Here is a 5,875-nt window from a genome sequence, read left to right as displayed (position 1 = left end):
CTGAGAATTAAAGGTAATTAAGACAGTCAGTCTATCAGGAGAGAGGCCAGAATAAGCTTGGAAGGTTGACAAGAATCTGTCATAAAAATAACAAACTGACGCTCCTTGGTTTTGGGTGCAACATTAAATTGTCCCCCAATTTATGGTCTAAGGCTTTGGAGATGGCTGCTAATACAACTTTCTCAAATCTCTGGGACTCTTTTGAATGAATGTCTGGCCCTTCTTGGGTAATAAGCCTAATATGTTCAAAGGGATTATCCCAAACAGTCCTTTGAAACCAAGAGGCAGCATCTACAAGGCCTACAAGGACTTCCACAAGCTGATAAAGGTCAGAAAGACCAGATCTGTAGATAAGAGCAGTATGTTCAAACTCACTAGCAAAATCTGCAGAATTTTTTCTGATCTTGCCATAAAACTTAGACCTGGTTCAGGGGTACTTTCTGAAAAGTAGTTTTTCAAGACTATCTTTCAGGGTCTCTTTAAGTTCTTCTATTTCTCTGTGTCAAATCTTAATCTGATTTTCAGTTTGTTCTCTACCCTTCTATAATTTGGACACCTTCACCTAAAAACCAGACCCCATTCTCATACTGATTTCAATTGTTTGGAGGAGAGGAGAGATTTAAATTACCAAACAATTATTTCAAGAAGTCACTGGAAAAAGGCACCCCACTCAAGAACAAATTGCAAAAACCTTATTTTTGCTGTAATCAAAGGAGACTCACTGTGACCTGAATTTCTGGCACTGTCCAAGTACTTGAAAGTACATGGTCCATAATTTGAAAACATCTTACTGGGTAATAGTTACCTAAAGTTCTATCGAAGAGTCAAGCACTCCACTGAGACCCAAAATATTTTTATTTGTTTGTTTGTTTTAATAAACCCTGGATCAAAGAGTCAGAAGCTCAACCAAAACAGATGGGAGTTTAGGGATTCAAGAGAACACCTACCCAAGCAGAACTGTCCAGCTAAATCTGAACTGGAAAAAGGGTCCTTCCTGGGACCAAAGTCTCCCTTGAGGCAATCAGATGGCATATTGGACTGGGGCTCAGTGACTGGGGAACCCTGGTGCAAGTCACTTCATTTCTGATAGCCTCAGTTTCCCAGTTTCCTAAAGCTTCAAAGTACCCAGGACATGGGGGTTGGGAATGGGAAGCAGCTGTGCTACTAGCAGTAATTCTAGCACCTGCAGTATAGCTCAACCACCTGCTTTATATGTTTGTTTGGGGGTTTTTTAGACAATGAAGGGAAAATAATAAAAATACTCTTCAGGCTATGGCACAAGATTATCGTTTATGGTTAGATTTTTTTTCAGCCATCTTGTTGGCCTCAAGGACATAATTTTAAAATCATGTTAAAATTATGACAATGTATGATCTAATTTTTCAAAAAAATTCTTATTGATTTAAATTATTTAATTTTTATGTTGAAAAATTTAAGAGACATATCTTTTGTACTTTGCTTCTGTGTTGAGAAATAACTTTAGGAAAATAAATGGGAGAACATTCAGAGAAAGAACTATGGTGTTTGAATGCAGACCTTAATAGTTTCACTTTTATTTTTGTCCTTTCTCATGGTTTTCCCCCTTTAGTTCTGATTCTTCTTTCACAATATGAATAATATGGAAATACGCTAAACATGATTATACATGCATAACCTATATCAGATTACTCACTCTTGGAGGGGGAGGGAAGAAAAGGTTGTAGGAAAAACGTGGAACTCAAAAGCTTACAAAAGATGAATGATGAAACTGATCTTTGCATGGAACTGAAAAACAAAACAAAACAAAATAACATTAAAAAAAAGAAAATAGATGGTAGATAATTAGGTGACTAATTAGCTACTGTGTTAACCCTGGAGTCAGGGGGACCTGAGTTCAAATCTGTTCTTAGACACTTAGTAGCTCTATGGCCCTGGTCAAGTCACTTAACTCTAGTTACCTTAGAGACAATAAAGAAAGAAATGTTGGGCCATTTTGTCAAAATTAAAAGAAAGCATATATGAACTTGTTGGACTCAGAATTTAACAGAAGAATAACAGTAAGCTAGATTGATTTTAAGAAATTGCTAAAATCTTGAATTAACCTTAGTTTTCCATTAAGACAAATATCTGTCTAATGCCATCATTCTATTGGTATTGCTATAATGTAGGGAGAGATGGGATGTGAAAAGAGGCAAAGAATTAAAAATAAATATCACACAAAAGGTAATATAGAGGCACATGGTAGCTATGACTGAATTATACTGTAAAATAACCTTTCCCTCCCTCCTTCCTTCAGTGTGGAAACTTTACAACCCTTTGAGTTGGCTCACTCAAATCCAACTTGTACTCACACAAGCAAATTATGGAGAGTAGAGGGAGAATTTCCAGATGCAGGGTACACCATAATCATGACTCTACATTCTAAGGGTCATAGGGATAATAACACTGGGAGGGATACAGTCGTACTACATGCCACTGTAACTCTTGAGACCCTATCAGCATGCCTCATAGTTATACAGAGTAACAATGATATCATTTTTTTTTTTTTTGCAAGGCAGATGGGGTTAAGTGGCTTGCCCAAGGCCACACAGCTAGGTAATTATTAATAAGTGTCTGAGGCCGGATTTGAGCTCAGGTACTCCTGACTCCAGGGCTGGTGTTCTATCCACTGTGCTACCTAGCCACCCCCATTAATTATTAAATATCAAATATTTCCTAAATAAAAAAGGTAAAAGCAAAAATAATCAAAATAACATTGTACCAGTAAACCTGAGTCACATTCTTTCATCAATGTACACAATCTCTGAGGCAAAGAAAGTTGATACACAGAAATCTAATAATGAGGCAGAAAACAAAGGAAACCCATGTACATGGGGCAATTTACATCTCTGAATTACAAGCCTGAATGTCCTTGATCTTGTTGGTGACCAATCTGTACCTTGTATCTATTTAGGCAAAACCACTTTTCTATTATCTATTGCCCTTCTAATCTTCATAGCTATCCTGATGAGCAAAATTGCTTCTCTATTACAACGGGGCCACTGAATTACTGTCAAACTTTTAGTAAAGATTTATCAATATTATACAGAGAAACAGAAGCTCAAAGTCTGCAGTATACTGCTTGTCAGGTCTTCATTTTTTCCCTTTTTTGCTGCTTGGCAATGGGGTTAAGTGACTTGCCCAAGGTCACACAGCTAGGTAATTATGAAGTATCTGAGGTCACATTTGAACTCAGGTCCTCATGACTTTAGGGCCTGTGCTCTATTCACTGCACCACCTAGTTGCCCCCCCCCCCCCCCCACCAGGTCCATTAGCTGGGCACTGAGGTACAATTCAGAACAAGTCAGTTAACATTTCACATATCTGGATTCTGTCTTCTCCAACTAGTTCCCAGTAACAGTTCCTCTCCTTCAATCAACACATCTCCAAGAAAACAAAACAAACAAACAAACAAAAAAGTAAAGCTTGTCATTCCCTTTCTTTTTCTCACTCTTAAGTTGTTGAGGGCAAACTCAAATAGAAAGAGATCCCTACTAGCATGTGTTGTCTTGGAAATCCTCAAATTAACATTACATTGCATTGCATTTTTATTTGTTTTGTTGGTCATTCCCCATTTACATTTAAATCTGCTTGGCCCTCACACAGTTTATTTAATATGCTTGCACTAGATGACTCTAAGCTTCCTTTCACCTCTAAATTTCTTTGATTCACTCTTCTTCATCATTTTCATGCTTTGTTCTGACTAACTCTTCCTTCAGGAATAGCTTTCCACATTGGGCTCACAATGTATTAATAGCAATCTCCTGAATTTTATTTATCTTATTTAAATTAGATATACCCTTAAGTCAACCTAAGTGTTGCATACAGGGATTCTCAGTTTGGGGTGGGGTGGTCTTGTACTTTGTTTTGTTTTTCTTCATATATTTTAATACTTGTATCTCAATGTGATTGATTACCTTTAATATCATATATCTCGCTTTGTGCATTTAATAACACTATTCTGAGAATGGTCACATAGGTTTCACCAAGCTGTCAAAGGGGATCATGACATATAAAAAAGTTAAGAACATCTATTCTCTATCAAAGACATTAACATTAAACTTCTTAGGAATAACCATAATAATTTGGTGGAGTTTTTCTACATCTTTCTACATGTTTGATATCTTGAATAATTAGACAATATTATTAAATGACCTCAGTTCTTTTCCTCATCTCCATTCCCAATAACTTAGGTGGATTTACAGAGAAGAATCATTCAAGGGGAAGGAAAACCTCCTTTTACCTCCATTTTAAGGAAATAGGACAAAAACTCTGCTTCCCTCAAAGAATTATTTGAGGCTGTTACAATTGTGAGTCTGATTTAAATGGTAGCTGAACAAAGAACTATATGAAATTGGACATCTACCATATCCTACTTAGTCTTCCTGGATGTCATATTTTAGAGAAGACATTGAGAATTTGATTCAGTCCAACAACCATTTATTATTTATTATGTGCCTGACATTGTCCTAGTACTGGGGGATACATTTCTCTGTCCTATCCTCATCTTCCTGCCTTCTTACTTATCCTCCCTTTCAACCCTTAAAGTAGGCAGAAATATTCTGCAATATCACTGGACTATAATTGCCCAGTCTCTGCTAAAATATTTCTTCTTTATTTTTAATACCCAATATTGATCATTACCTTATTTTTTAGTTTATATTTAATATTGATCATTACTGTTTTTCAGTTTATACTCAATATTATTGAGAGAAACACAAACGTCACAAAAATGTTTATGCTCTTTTTTAGTAAACAAATAATTCACTGAGAGCATTAACATTCATATATGTACTTTAGTTTATAAATACATTAGGCATCAGGCACCTTAAAAATATTTTCCATGCCAATATGGAACCTAATTCTTTCAAATTGTCTATTAGAGTGAAACATAATAATGAATTATGTATGCTGTGTCAGAACATAAGAAACAAGACACAAGAAGCAAATACAAATATAAGAAAGTATACATGAAATAAAATAATTTAGTTCAAATAATATCAAAAGAAAAATCAAAAAGCAGTTCTGTAATTTGGTGGGGGGGAAGCCTTCCCTACCTCATATTTGGGGTTATTGCCTTATGAATGGATATTTGTCATGTGTAGGAATAATATTATAAGAAATACAGATGTTTTTCCTCAAATGAGATTGTATTTCTTAAACTACTACAAATTAAGTAGGTATGACTTATATTGCCATATACCACAATTCTTAAATTACTACTGCTACAATTCAACTGCATTTTAAAAACATAACAATAACTCTTGTTAACTAGATTTAGGGAAATATCCAAACATTCTCCCTAAAGTTCATATTATATTTTGGAGGTTCTTACCAATACATTTTTTATTGACTAAATGGAATAAATTAACTCTTTGTTTATAGTCTTCATCTAGTACATCTATCATAAACTCTTCAAAAATACTGATTAGACTATCATTTAGCATAAGATGCTACTGAGACTTTGGCAAAATAAAATGTTTCTGACCAAAAGTGCTATCCATTCACCAAGGTTGCATATGAATATATATTCAGCTACAAGGCAGAGGCTTTTAGAGCAAATTTAGTTGGTGCATTTGCATTATGAAACTCCTCTACAAAATTTAGATAATGGTTTGTAAATCATATCCAACTATGAATAAATAAAATCCTTTGTTAGCATTTGTTTTGGGGTGATATTTCATATCAATCTGAAAATAATGGAATCTTATTTTTAAAAGGCACTTCATAATTGTTTATTTATCCCTCCCAATTTCATCTTCAACTTCATATCAGATACCTTATACCTGACTAAAGACATGTTGCACTTGAAATTTCCTAAACTGTAATCCACATATATTCATGTATAAAATAATTT

This window comes from Macrotis lagotis, chromosome 1 (genome assembly GCF_037893015.1).
Source record: "Macrotis lagotis isolate mMagLag1 chromosome 1, bilby.v1.9.chrom.fasta, whole genome shotgun sequence".
NCBI classification, from domain to species: Eukaryota; Metazoa; Chordata; class Mammalia; order Peramelemorphia; family Peramelidae; genus Macrotis; species Macrotis lagotis.
This window is presented reverse-complemented; position numbering follows the sequence as displayed.